Source organism: Pinus tabuliformis, chromosome X, assembly GCF_031772625.1.
Source record: "Pinus tabuliformis cultivar Carrire ecotype Pingquan chromosome X, CPIR1, whole genome shotgun sequence".
NCBI lineage: Eukaryota > Viridiplantae > Streptophyta > Pinopsida > Pinales > Pinaceae > Pinus > Pinus tabuliformis.
The window spans coordinates 991,383,113-991,399,010 of NC_142308.1; the positions used below are offsets into that span (position 1 = coordinate 991,383,113).

Consider the following 15,898-nt stretch of genomic DNA (forward strand, 5'->3'; position numbering starts at 1 on the left):
GTATTTTTAAATCTATAACCATATGAACAAATGTCCCTCAAGTAAGATAAGAAGGATAATAAATTATCACCGAAGTACTATGGTCCTTACAAGGTGTTGCAAAATATTGGTACTATGACATACAAATTGGAGTTGCCTGCATCTTCCCGAATACACCTAGTTTTCCATGTTTCATGGTTAAAGAAGGATATCAGTGACAAACTCCTATATCTAACTATATTTCTAGAACTCGACGAGGAAGGAAAAATAATATTTGATCCCGAAGTAATCATGGAAATAAGAACCTGAAACTATGGAATTGATCAATTTCAAAGTATCTCATTAAGTGTATGAACTTACTCGCTAAAGATTCCACATGGGAGGATGCGAATTATATACAGAAGCATCCATAACTACTAAAGCATTGATGGAAATACTTTTTTTAAATGATAGTGGCATGATAGGTCCCTATAATACTAGTGTAGCCCCCTTATCGTTATTGATGTTCCCATGTAGCCCCCATATTGTTATTGTTGTGCCCCATAAAAACCCACTATTGTTATTGTTGTGCCCTTACATTATTATTGTTATGTAGGTTCTGATTATATTGTGACCCTTTAGACTCCTACATATACCAAGGACGTCTTGTCATTTTTATCATCCAATAATTGTTCATTTATGTGATGTAAGTAGGTTACCCCCTTGAAGAAGCTTATTTTAAAGTTGTTGATCTATCTTTTCTTCTGTTTTTTATCCAATTACATAACAAATAATAACTCTCACTTTCCAAAGTATAAACTTAGACGTGCCATCCAATCTATCATCAAAATTGAGGCTAGCTAATACAATCTTTTATTTGCACACAAACTATTAGTCTTTGATCTTTTAATCAAAGTAGCTCTAAGTGAGCTTTGATGCCATATAATTTTCAAAACCCTAGGTGATTTTTGTCCTATGATTATTTTTTAAATAAATTAGATCTTGAATTTATTCAATAAAAAAAGTAAAAGTATGATCATGCATCAATTACACATACAACTTAAATATATAGCGGAAGATAAAAAAAGGTTAATTTCTCACACATAAGTAATTACTCCTCCAAATAACATTATGCAAACTCCTTTACATTACATAAATGAACAATTCTTGGGTGATAAAAATGAAAAGACCTCCTTTGTATATATAAGATTCTAAGGGGTCGCAATATATTAAAAGCCTACATAACAATAATAATGTAAAGACACAACAATAATAATAGTGGGCTTCTATGGGGCACAACAATAACAATATGGGGGCTACATGGGCATAAAAATAACAATAACGGGGATACACTAGTATTATAGGGTCCTAACATGTCCCTCTCCTTCAAAAAAGTTTTTTCCTTAACGCTTAAGTAGTTTTGGATGCTTCTGTATAAAATTCTCATCCTCCCATGTTGAATCTTCAGTGGGTAAGATCTTCCACTTAATGAGATACTCTGAAATTGATTGATTCTGTAGTTTTCGGGTTCTTGTTTACATGACTACTTCAGGCTCTGATATGATTTTTCCTCCTTCATCAAGTTCTCTCAATATTGTTTGAACTGGGAGTTTGTCACTGATAACCTTGTTTAAGCATGTAACATGGAAAACTTGGTGTACTCGGGAAGATGCAGGAAGCTCCAATTTGTATGCCATCGTACCAATCTTTTGAAACTCCTTGTAAGGACCATAGTACTTGGGTGATAATTTATTATCCTTCTTAGCTTGCTTGAGGGAAATTTTTTTGTATTCTTGTTGTCGTAAAAATACCCAGTCCCCTACATCAAAACTTCTTTCACTGTAATGTTGATCTACTTGTTGTTTCATTCGATTATGCACCAAAGTGAGGTTATCATTTAAGAGGTGGAGAACTTATTGTTGATGCTCAATGTGATCTTCCACTGCTTGAACCTTAGAATTTTCTCTTAAAGATGATGTGATGGATGGTGGATGATATCCATAAAGTGCCAAAAATGGGTCATTTTTGTTGTAGTATGGAAGGAAGTGTTATACCACCATTCAGCCAGAGGTAACTACTTGACCCATTGTGTTTGTTTATCAGATACAAAGAAACGAAGATAAACTTCCAAACATTTGTTCACTATCTCATTTTTCTTGTCAGATTAAGGATGATAAGATGAGATATGAGCTAATTGAGTACCAAGACAAGAAAATAATTCCATCTAAAAATTTCCATTGAAAATGGGATCTCTGTCACTTACAATAATATTTGGGTTTCCATGTAGCTTTTGAATTGTTTCCATAAAAGCAGTAGAAACTATACTAGATTTAAAAGGGTGAGACAATGTAAGAAAGTGCACATATTTAGTAAGTTTATCAACTACCACCATGATGACACTCTTTCCTTAAGACTTGGGTAAACCTGTAATAAAATCCATTGGGACCTCCTTGCAATGTTGACTATGAATGGCTAAAGTTTGTAATAGACGTAGGGTCTTAATTCTCTCAACTTTATTTTGTTGCAAAACCAAACATTCTCCCACAAACTTCTGAATACCAGATTTAAGGCCATCCCAAACAAATTCTTCTTGACCATGTGGTAAGTTTTTAAAAATCGTGAGTGACCTCCTAAGGGCGAGGTGTGCAATTCCAAAAGAATTTTTTGTTTGAGTTGGGAATTCTTACAGAGATATAAGTGATATTTGTCCCATAATGAGTCATTTTTATAGATAAATGTATAAGATGTATTGGGATCTTTCTACAAATTTTGAATGAGTTTCCACACCTCTTTGTCCTTCTTCCATTCATCGCTTGCTTCAGTTATCCAATTAGGTTGGATAATATAAATGGCACAACACAATGCATCCACATCCTCATCCTTTCTTGCGAGTGCATCTGCAACAACATTTTGCTTCCCTTTTTTGTAGATGATTTCAAAGTCATAACGCAACATTTTTGTGACCCATTGTTATAAGGAATCTATGATTGTGGACAAAACTGTCTTCCTAGGCCTGGTGGACTGACCTAGAATGAAAAAAAGCAAAGGGTACAATGTTTTCCTTAAAGTAATTGGATGATGGGATGAAGCCTACTTGGAATCCGTTGCAAGCTTCACTCCTTCCTTGGCTTGTATGCTCCAATCCTAGCTTCGATCGCTATAATTATAACCTACACAATCAAACAAGGCAATCCAAATATATACAACATCTATGTAGCATAATCCAATCACTTCATTCAATAGATCAACATGCTATTGAAATACATGATATCATAACATCATATATAGGAAAACAAACTACTCAATGTATTAATAGAAATGGAGAGAGTTACAACCAAAAATAGGAGTTGATCTTGTAGAAGAGATCCCCAAGTTGACTTGTCCTTTTCTTGCCACAATGTTTGCCTATATGTCACCCTAATGCATGGAATAATGACTCAAAGTAACAACATGAGGGTAGAATCAATCTCCAAAATCCAACCCCTTTCCCATGGATGGTTGTAAATATATAGATGATGGAAGTAGTTAATGAATTCTTATCCATTTACCAATATAGGATTAATATCTGCTTGAGATGGGAGGATAAGCTCAAGGGATATGAGGTGAAAACTTCAAGGTAGGATCAGATAGGATTCGAGAGTCTTATCCAAGGTAAATGGTTGAAACAATCTCAGGAAGATTCTGGAAGAGTAAGCTTTAGGATTCTTTTTATTTTTCCCAAATTTATAGAATCAACGCACCCCCAAGACTAAGAAACCTATTGGTGATTAGTGCAAGTGAAAAGAGGGTCAACCTGGTAGTCAATTGTGGTCCCTAAAGAGACAGGGTGCGCTAGGCCTTAAAAGCTTGGAAACTCAGCAGTCAAGAGTAGAGACTCAGGGATTCAGTAGATTCATGCTTAGGGCTTTGTTGTAGGGATGAATAAAATATGTGAAAGGATGTGAATTGGTCTCGTTTAAAGGCCTATTGACCAGATGCAACAAAATGTCCTAAAACGGATTTCCCCCTAAACTGCAAAATCAGAAATGACAATTAATGACTGAAGTGATTTACCTTGTGACAAATCAGGATCAAGAACAACTGTCGAAAGCATCATCTGTTACAATACATTTACATCATGATATATTTGCTGAGGGAGGCATACCTATGCTAAGCACATAAGATAACATTACATGTACAATGACTAAAAGGCATGCCCATGAATTGTTGATGGTGGACCCATGATTGGATGATTGTTTGTACGATCATAGCCATCATACATTGTGATCTTGTATTACTCCTGAAATTGTAGCCCGGATGGATGAAACTAGATCTAGGGTCTTCTATCTCGTTCACGTGACCAAATTATGTACAAGTCTAACCATGTGAATTAATGAGCTGAAGTCGAACATGGTAGACACCATCTGATTACCATCCAATGATGTAAGTTGTTAACATACGCAAGAGAAACCACTGATGATGTTAATGGATCTCAAGGTACTCTAGTACAACTTGTATGGTGTGAATGAATGAGTTGATGTCAAACACCACATAGAATCTTTCAGTCGAAGTCCAATTAAGTAAACATGTCACCGAGAGCGAGGAAACTTACCATTGTTGTATGCAACCAACAAGGTACCAAAGGGGTGTTTCTAAGTCAACTTCTTGGATAATGATCAGATGTAGATAGGAAGTGACCCATCACAGGAGGGCCTTGATGTACCCCCATCAACAACATGAAATAGGTATGATGATATGAGACAGAATGATCATAATGATGTTGAAACGGAACTGGATCAAGAACAACACACATGGAATGAAGTCTTAAGAGTATTGTAGCAGATATTGACTAAATGACTTCTCTTGAACACAACAGTGACACTAAAATGGAGGCTTTGAAAATGTATGATAAACCAAAAGACAAGTAGATTTTTCAACCCAACAACCACAGAGATGAAGAGGAAGAGTGTTGTGTTCAAGAGAAACTCCCTACTGTTAACAAGTAGAGTATCCTGTTTTCAAAATTTCCCCAACCATTGTTGGTCAGTACCTCTTTATGTTTGACAAACTTGAGGAGGATAACATATGCTTTATCTATAATTTCATCCTTTGGATGAATCCCTCTGAGTATGTTTAACAAACCCTGAGAAGGAGTGGTTCGGTCCCTTAATGTTTGATGATTCCATTGCTATTTGATGTTTTAATGAGTCCAACAAAGGTGAAAACTCAACATCTTTTTCATGTTTAGTGAGTTTGAAAAAGAGGTGAAAAATAAAAATCCAAAGGTTCCTTTTCATAGATAGTATCTTGAGTCCGAAAAGGCAGAAAATAATACTCAAGAGAACCTCTTAGCCATGTTCGACTAAGGTATTCCTTTCTCGTAACTAGTCTATCTCAGTCTGTAAAAGGGTTAAACTTATATTGAGTAGACGTCTTTTCTTTTACTTTAACGAGTTTGAAAAGACAAGTGCTCAAAAATCTTTTCATATTTTGGGAGTCTGAAAATAGCTGAAAGAGAACTCTAGGGGGGTTCCTCTTTCATAATTTTATAGAGCTCGGTCAAAATGATCTTATTTCATTCAAAACATGACAAAATTCATTAAAGAGTTGTCGACCTGCTCAAAACACCATCAAATGGATTAAAAATACACGTTTCATGATAGAATTGAACTATAAATAGGCCAAAACATTAAATATGAATAAAATAATGGAGAAATAACCATAAATATCTAAATTAACAATTCATTTTTACCATTTCACATTCACCATTTGACATTGGAGCTCTGAGTGATTTTTATCCTTGAGCTTCTGCAATTGATTGTGGTCAATCTAGATGATCATTTCAAGCGTCGTCACTTCCAGGTAGGAGATAAGACCTTTCTCTTTCTTTTCATGGTGACATTTTGTAGTTTCATGGACATTTATTCAATTTTTGGAGGCCCTAAGGCACAAATATTTCACCCATGGATCAGCACACCCCTAGAAGGTCGAAAGGTGCGTTGATCCTAAAGATTTAACACTAGAGGGTGTTGAAAAGTGTAACTAGGTTTGGTCTTCATAATGACATGTAATTGCTACTTTTGTAAATGATGTAATAAAGGAAATAAAATTATTTTTGTATGCCTTGCTTCATGGGTTTCATGAGCAAGAGATTTTATTTATCAGTGGCTCCCATTGAGAGCTTTAGGATTTATCATTAAGTCAAAGAGTCAATGTCGTGTATGAAGAGCTCTTCTTGAGCATGAGTCAATGTATATGAGTCTATGAATATGTATAGATGTCCCTCCAACGACAAACACTTTCCATCCTCTTCTAAGTCGTCCTCCAAAATGTGTGGAAGACCCCATGTTGTCTCACATCAATAGACACATCCATTCGTAATGTCATGTAGTCTTAATATATGGGATATAATACTATATATAGGAGTCTAGACTCCTCGAATTTCAACAATAACAATAATTTTCATCCGAAATTTCGGTGAACTGGGACATCAGAAGAATCTAGATCATCTATATTTCGGTAGAGGCTATAGTTGAAGGTTACAAGATCACAATTCTATGGAGAAGGGAATTCATATCCCTCTTGAATGTAGATTACAGTGACAACAAAGATTAATCTTTGTATATACCACAGTCACAAGTTTGGATTCTTTCTATGGTCAACAGATTTCAGAAATTCTCTCTGAGTTTTCGGTAATGATGATCAGTGGAGCATCTCTATGATTCGGATGTGAGAATAGAGCTCGGTCTATCAGATAGAGGAAGAGATTGGGTGTCTAAAGGTATTCGGATCTCTATACAGTTCATGTATTAGTAGCAACAAAGAATATGAGATAGTTCGTAGGGTACCACATTCATATATTTCTATACTATGAAGGACATGACAATCAGAAGAAGATCTTGAAGATAGTGATGAAAGTATCTTCATAAGACAGTGATGTGAATATGCAAAGAAGGTTGAAATGAAGGAAGAATCATGAAGAAGAAAAGACAGTCAAGAGAAAAAATGTCTTGATCTTGGAGTGGCTAATAGGTCAAGAGTCTTGGTTTTGGTATTCGTCAATTGGAATCTCTATAAGAATAATTTGTTTGGTTTTTCCTCTCAAAGAGTGAGAGCTTTTGGCCATGCCTTATAGCCTACATGATGTGTCTCTTGTGTATTTATGTTCATGAATTGGTTATTGTTTGATGAAGAAGAAAACTTATAATCTAATGTCAAGAAGATCTTAATCTAAAGAAGTAAGAAGAATTCACAAGCAGTCACTAATGGAAGAGAAATCCCCTAATTCTAATGCCCTAGATTTATCAACATAGGGCACGCTGCAACACAATGTCCTCCCTTATGGAGGTGTGTTGGGGGAAAAACCCAAATTTGTCCCAATAGTTTTTGTATAAATCTTATAGATTCACAAGCTCATGCAATTTACTAAAGCACGGACAAGAATCTACTTCTACTTTCAACCAATGGAAGCCAATAGATCTATGAAAACAATATGAAGAAGAAGAAGATAAATCAATGGCACATAACACAAGATGTATCTGGGGAAAGCCACCACTCAAAACCACGCTATATGTATTGCATATATCAAAAATATGAGGGAAGATACAAAGTTTGTTATCACTAGAACAATTTTGCACAAGTATGCTCAACTCTCTCAACTCACAAGTTAGCTCAAGCTAAATCCTTAGCCTATTCAGCATCTCTCCAAGCCCCTAATCTCTTGCATAATTCATAGGATTAATAGCTCATATTTAAAGGGAATTCATGCTTCCAAAATTGCATAATCCAAACATAGGATCAATATATGATGCATGCATGATATTTATACTCTAGTAAATAATACCACTGATAGTACATTGTCCCTGCACTCTAGTCTCAACTGGGTCTTTCTGTGAACTCACATGCATGAGTTTCTCATGAGGTAATCTTCAGTTAACTGGAGTAACACTAGTGGATGCATTAGTGCACCAATTGACTGTTAGTCCTCTATTAGTTCCAAAAACAATTTAGAACTAATTTAACTAAACTTAACTCAATAAACTAAGTGATCTAATATCCAACTCAATTTAAATTCATACTGGACTCCTAAAACTTAGGGAGAAAAAATACATGACTATAGAAAGACTTCCAACTCAAAATTCCTAAACTAATTAATTAAATTAAATTTAACTAACTATTTCTAAGTTGATATGAGAATAGAAATTGATTTTAATTCTCAGTTTAATTCAAGGACACTTTAAACTGAAATTTCTTGTTGCCATTTCTCAACACTCCCTCTCAATAGGAAAATGGAATATCAGCTACCCCAATCCTGTCTCTGTGAAACTCAAATTTACATCTTGACAATGCCTTTGTCAAAATGTCAGAATCTTGCTCCTTCGTGGGAATGTACTCTAACAACATAATCTGCCTCAATACACAATCTCTGAGATGATGATATCGGATATCAATATGCTTGGACCGATCATGAAAAAATGGATTTTCAGAGAGTTTGATACAACTCTGATTATCGCAGTAAATCACAGTTGGATCCATCTGTTGACCAAAAAAACCAACCAGGATCTTCCTCATTCAGATGGCCTCACATGCTACTTAACTTGCAACCATGTATTATGCCTCTGTCAAACTGAGTGCAAATGATCTGTGTTTCCTATTGTACCAAGAAACTGTTGTTGACCCAATACTGAAGATCCCTCCTACTGTGATTTTCCTGTTGGATGGATTCCCTTCCCAATCTGAATCGATGAATCCTTGAAGCTTCACTCCCTTTGTTTATCTGTACCATAATTAGTACTGAGTAGTGCCACTGAGGTATCTCAAAGCATGCTTTGTCGCCTTCCAATACAACTTGGTAGGCCTAACCATTGCTTGGCTAATCTGGTTGACTGCATAGCACATATCTGGTCATGTGTTCACTAAGTACATGAGTGAACCCACAAGTTGCCTTTAAACAGTAGCTTCCACTACTTCCCCTGAAGTAGCATCCTCCATCCTCCAGCTAACTACTAGGGGAGTCTCCATGGGTGTGCTACTCTCCATGTGGAATCTCCTGAGTATCTCGTTGTCATACTTTCTCTGAGACACAAACAAGTTCCCATCTCCCTGCCATACCTCCATGCCAAGAAAGTGATGCATGAGCCCCATGTCCTTCATCTCAAACACTCTTGCAAGGCCCTCCTTGCAAGACTTGATTAGCTGATCATCACCTATTAGCATGAGATAATCACTATAAATTACAATGATCAGCAACTTACATTACACCATTATGTGGTACAGGTTCGCATCCGATTCACTCTTCATGAAGCCCAACCTGGTGAAGTAGCTATCTATCCTGGTGTACCAAGCATGAGGTGCTTGCTTCATCCCATACGACGCTTTCTTGAGCCGAAACACATGCGACTCATGGTCAAAGGTTTCAAAACCTTCAGGTTGCTCTATGTACACCTCTTGCTCAATCATGCCATTAAGGAAGGTTTTCTTCACATCCATCTGTTGTATCTTCAACCCATCTGTGTTGATAGTGCCAATATAGATCTAATCGATGAGTACCTTGCAACAGGAGAAAAGGTCTCATCATAGTCAATCCCCTCTACCTGTGAAAAGCCACAGGCCAAAAATCTAGCCTTATGCTTCTCCACACTACCATCTGCAACTTTCTTTTCCTTGTAAATCCAATGGGAGCTCACCACTAACTCGTCCTCCAATCTTAGGACCACATCCTAAACATTGTTACGAACTATGGAGTCATACTCCTCCATCATGGAATCAACCCAAACCAACTGTTGCATTGCTTCCTTAACGGAAGATGACTTTGTCACATCACATTCGCCCATAAGAGCTAGGTATCCAGTGTACCTCTTAGGTGACCTCCTCCTCCTGCGCTGAGAAGTGGTTGCTTTCACATTCTCCCGTGCATCATCCAACAATCTGTCAGCCTCTCTGGTGAGCTTTCTTCCCTCTCTGGAAGACTCTAGCCTGAGTGGATATCTCCACTCCCGGATCCTCTACATGTGGCTTCTCCACATAAATCTGAGGCTCATCAACCTTAGAAGCTAAAATTTTCTCATCCGCATGTAGCTCAACCTCCCTCTCAAGGGAAACTTGCATGACCTTCTCCTCATCGAATCTAACATCCTTGCGAACCACTGTCATCCTGCTCAACGGAAAGTACCCCCGATAGTTGTGATGTGTATCAGTGTACCCCACAAATATCCCCAACTCTGTTATCAGCTCAAGCTTTTTCTGTGCATCTTTGGTCACATGGAAATATACTGATGAACTAAAAATCCTGAAGTGACCAACATCTAGCCTCTTACCGGAATAAGCCTCCTCTGGTGTCTTCATCTCAAGTATCTAATGTGGGCTACGATTCTGAACATAAACCGTTGTGTTACATGCCTCAGCCCACAAGTGTAGTGGTAGGCCCTGATCATGCAACATTGCCCTTGTTGCCCCTACTATGCTTCTATTCTTCCTCTCAACCACCCCATTCTGCTAAGAGTTATGGGGTGATGTCAAGTCCCATTTAATCCCTTCCGCTGCACAAAAGTTCTTAAAAGTTTTTGATACATACTCACCATTGTTATCACTCTGTAGAGCTTTAGCCTTATTTCCCAAATCTTTCTCCACCAATGCTTTAAACTCACAAAATTTTGTGAAAGTTTGATCCTTTTTCTGCATGAAAAATATCCAGCATTTACGAGAATAGTCATCAACAAATATAACATAATAATAGTGTTTGGTTGTGGATGTTATCAAGAATGGTCCACACACATCTGAATGGACTTGCTCTAGAATAGCATATGCTCGATTGTCTATGTCGTGAAAGGAAGACTTGGTGTATTTTCCCAAAGTACACCCCTTGAATGTATTAACTTTCTCAAGTGTACCTTTGGGAAGACCGGTAGATATCTGCTGCAATATCTTCAAAGCCCCATGATGCAAGTGGCCCAATCACCTACACCACAACTCGCCAATGACTCGGCTCTGCACCCTTTCTTCTTTTGCGCTCAAAGCAGCACCCTTGTCTACCTCCAGTGTATATAGATTCCTCACCTGAATCCATATCGTATTTATCTGATCTGTGGCTGTGTGTCGAAAGAATGCCTTTCCTTTCGATAAGATCACATTATAGCCTCTATCCTCAAGCATGGAAATGGATACCAAGTTTTTCTTCAGCTCGGGCACATACATAACATTCTTAAAGGTGAGTGGAGCCCCATACTCCCTCTGAAAAGTAATCATGCCCAATCCAATAACACTATACCTCCCGTCGTCACCCATCGCGATATGCATTGAGAGATATTTCTCCTGCAGGTCACTGAATAACTCTTTGTCGCCAGTCATGTGGAATGAAGCTCCACTGTCTAAGTACCATACACTTCCCATCATTGATCACACCATATGCAATAAGAGAAAAGTCCAATTCGAATTGAGATGCCAAAGTCTCACCCACCGCTCCTCCTGAGGACTTATTCTTGGACTTCTTGAATGGACAATTTGTAGAAAAATGGCCCAACTCATGACAATGAAAGAACCTAACTTTCATCATGTATTACTTCTTACCTCCATGATAAGAATCTGATTAAGAATGGGTCGAATCTTTCCCTTTCCCCTTCATCACCTTAGTCGCTAAGGCCTAGTTCTCTTCATCATCAATCTTTGATGAAGAGCCATCCTTGGTGTTCCTCCTGATCTCCTCCTGCATCAAATCTGACCACAGTCATTCCCAATCTGGCAGATTCTCCCGACCATTGAAAGAGTATTGAATATTATGCCAACTCTTTAGGAGTCCTAGAAGAGCAAGACTCGCCATATCATCCTCGGAAATCGTGATTCCAACACTTCCAAGTTCATCATGACATTGAGTGAACTTGGTCAATTATTTTGGAATAGTCTCGCCTTTCTCCATTTTGATTTTTCGAAGTTTGTCCTTCAATGCCAATTTCCTTTGGTCACTGTTGTTTTGATACAATTCCGTTAATGTTTTCCACATAGTATATAGAGTTTCCTTGCCATGGAGACTCAAGGCAATGTGGTCTTGAACTTCCTCAAGGATTATCTGCCTCTTCTTCACCACACACTTCTTCCATTTGGCCAAATTTTATGCATCCGATGTTGTTGGCTTAGGAATTTCTTATCAACGAATTCCTTCAAGTCATTATCCTCTAGCATAGCCTCCATTCTATCCCTCAAAGCCATAAAATTTGAGCTTCCTTCCAAGGCATACTTGAGCTGCAAAATGTAGAACTCCATCTGCCAATCCTGAAGTATGTATTGCAAATTCGAATTTCACCTGTAACCCAAAACTCAAAACATTGAAATATCCTCTAGTATATTATCTTCAACTTTGATACCATGTAGAAAATCTTGTAGATTCGCAAGCTCATGTAATTTACTAAATCACAGGAAAAGAATCTACTTCTACTTTCAACCAGTGAAATCCAATAGATCAATGAAAACAATATGAACAAGAAGAAGATAAATCAATGGCACATAACACAAGATGTATCTGGGGAAATCCACTACTCAAAACCCTGCTATCTGTATTGCATATATCAGAAATATGAGTGAATATACAAAGCTTGTTCTCACTAGAAAAATTCCACACAAGTATGCTCAACTCTCTCAGCTCACAAGCTAACTCAAGCTAAATCCTTAGCCTATTCAACAGCTCTCCAAGCCCCTAATCTCTTGCATAATTCCTAGGATGAATAACTTGTATTTAAAGGGAATTCATGCTTCCAAAACTACGCAATCCAAGCATAGGATCAATATTTGATGCATGCATGATATTTACACTCCAGTAAATAATACCACTGATAGTACATTGCCCCTTCACTCTAGGTTCAACTGGGTCTTTCTCTGAACTGACATACATGAGTTTCTCATGAGGGAATATTCAATTAACTGGAGTAGCACTAGTGGTGCATTAGTGTACCAACTAACTGTTAGTCCTCTATTAGTTCCAAAAATAATTTAGAACTAATTTAACTGAACTTAACTCAGTAAGTTGAGTTATCTAATTTCCAACTCAATTTAAACTCATACTGGACCCCTAAAACTTAGGGAGAACAAATAAACGAATACAGAAAGACTTCGAACTCAAAATTTCTAAGCTAATTAAGTTAATTAAACTTAATTAACTATTTACAAGTTGCTATGAGAATATAATTCGATTTTAATTCTCAGTTTAATTCAAGGACAATTTAAACTGGAATTTCTTGTTGCCATTTCTCAACAATTTCTCTCTAAATTTGTCAAGTTTTTTCCATGAAATTGATCCTAATGAGTCTCTTTATGATGTTTCGGGACTTCGTTGTTACAAAATGTCTCTGATATGGTGGGAAAGAGAACATGAAGGACAAGATGTGAATGCATCAAATGATCATGCTACCATATAGGCACTAAGAAATTGTGGATTGCTAAAATTATTTTGCCTTTTTGGAATGAGGCAACAGATGGAATTACTTGAATATCTTGTACGTGCATGGGATGTTTAAGCATGGACATTCAAGCTAGGAGAACATGTTCTCGAGATAAATGTAGAAGACATATATTTCTTGACAGGTATATCTAGATGAGATGTCCCCTGTCACTTTCACAAGTACGAGAAGGGGAGGAGAAACAATCAAGTATTATGTCACCACTCATTGCGGACCTCGAGCCCAACTGACCAAATATGGGAAAATCAACATAAAAGACACAGCCTAACTGGTTCTACGAATGATCTTGTTCATTATCTCTAGATTGGCAGGTAGCTCTACACTACATGTGGCCAATAGGTCATACATGCAGTATGCTCTAGAATGTATAGAGCCAACCATCTTCAACTAGAGCAAGGGAGTGTTGGTCAACATGAAAGAACAACTAACTAAAGCAAAATATGGGAGACTAAAGAATTTTGGCTATGGAGAAATCTTGATCTCCTTTGTTCTAGAGAGGATTCCATTGTTGCGGCTTCAACATATCTCACTTGAGCCCATTGATGTGAGAGTTCCATGGATGAGGAGGTGGATAGATCTCATGTCCCGCCATGCAGGTCCATCATCCATGAGCTTCACACCAGTTTTCTTCAAATGGTTGCGCATGCAGTTTATTATGGTAGATGATTATCCATACGCAGGGGTAGATTTATGTGGAGACCCAGAGCTCGCACTTCCTGAGGGATAGAAATGGGATGCTATAGGTAATATATTTTGACCATTTTTTTTTTTAATTTTACATTTTTTTTTGTGTGTTTTTGATGTTTCTGAGACTAAACTATCGATTTTTACATGTAGATATTGAACCCGTTCGACCAGTGGGTGTCTCATATCTCCAATGAGTGGGAGACATGCAACTGGCACCAGCACTAATATAGTCGTTGCAATAGGATGGGAAGTACAACAAGATATCAACATAGTGGAGACACTCACAAAGGTAGAGCGTCATATGGAGGGGTTGACACATGGCATAGTTGAGACCATGGTCGAATAACTTCCTATGTGATTACAATGACATACTATTGGAATGTCAGGGCATATTTGTTATCTACTGTGCAAGATAGATCGTGTAGTGGCATGTTATCATGAGCATTATGATTAGTCTACTAGAAGGAAAACTACCATATTTTAATGTATAATTTTAGATATGATAGGTCATGTGGCCATATGTGTCTCAGGCACAAATTTTGTAAAACCAAACATTTATATATAATTATCTACAGTTTTTCCTACTTTTCTATTATCGCTTTCAACTGATGTGTGTTTGACACCTAATACTCTATGGGTTGGTGTGGAATGTGAACAGCCACCGAAGTCCAAGAGACCACTTGGAATATGAATCCAATGGTCACACCATGTACTATAAATGTATATCATGTCAATAATATATGCAATCGAATGCTTATCCTTCATATTCTGCATTCGCCATGTATGTGTTTAACATGGTAGTAGAGCTGCAGGCATATTCCTACCCTGCTTAAATTTGAGCCACTGGTTTTTGTGGCCTTTCTCTACCTGTCAGTTTTGCTGCATTTCTACTCTTCTTGCTGCCTTGCGTACCCTACCTATTTTATTGTTGCGACTCTAAAATTATATCCATCAATTTTATGTTATTAGTGTTGCACTTTTAAATCTTTTCTTAGCTAAACTCACGTTGAATTCTCTGCCCATAGTCCCCGAAATAAATAAATAAATGTGCATTCCTCTTGCAGAAATGTTACTCTTGAATTTTCGATTGCAGAAACATTGAAGTTTGGCCATTCCGTTATTTTCAGCAGTCGTATTGGCTTTTCTCAATTCAAATCTTCTATCCTGTCATATTTTTCAACGTCAATTGGTAAATTTGTTAAAATCTTCAAAATTGTGGTACAAACATTTGTATTAGGTAGACATTTATATGGCAGAGGCTCAAGCTAATTCTTTAAAATTGAGTGCACTTCACGGTCTAAGAAATTTTGCTGCAATTGCTTCTTGGAAATAACCTTCATAATATCATTTTTCATTGTTAAGCTTATTTACAACAAGTTTAGACCGTCAATTCAATTCAGCATCTTCCTTAGCTGCAACTTCAAGGTTAGCCATAATCCTCTGTACAAGCAATCCAATTTCCTCAGTCGTACGCTCAACTTTCTTATTTTTCTTCTTCACAGACTTGAAAAGGTTGTTAATTTCATCCTCTTCCTCTCCCTCTTTTGCCTGAGGAGCATCACCAATAGAACCTTCTTCATCATCACTGCCATACCGGTCATGTGGGTCAACCCAACATCATCAATAAAATTTTCATCCTCCCTCATCCTCTGACCCTCATGGTCATCCTCCGAATCGACCCCTGCGATTGAGTCCCACATTTTTTTCATTTCCGTGTCACATCTATTGCTCCAAGAAATTTCACCCTTTTTACCTGAGTTTGAAATTCTTCCAACCTTGGATTTCGGCTTCTTTTCTTTGGAAATGGAGGAGAGGAGGTACAAGAAAAG

The 15,898-nt window shown here is 37.4% G+C and overlaps 1 protein-coding gene across 1 annotated transcript in view; it reads left to right on the forward strand.

Moving 5' to 3' along the window:
- LOC149143057 (fluoride export protein 1-like) overlaps positions 1 to 15,898 on the forward strand; it is a 64,208-nt gene that overhangs the window by 23,552 nt on the left and 24,758 nt on the right. The gene's annotated exons all lie outside the window — the stretch shown is intronic.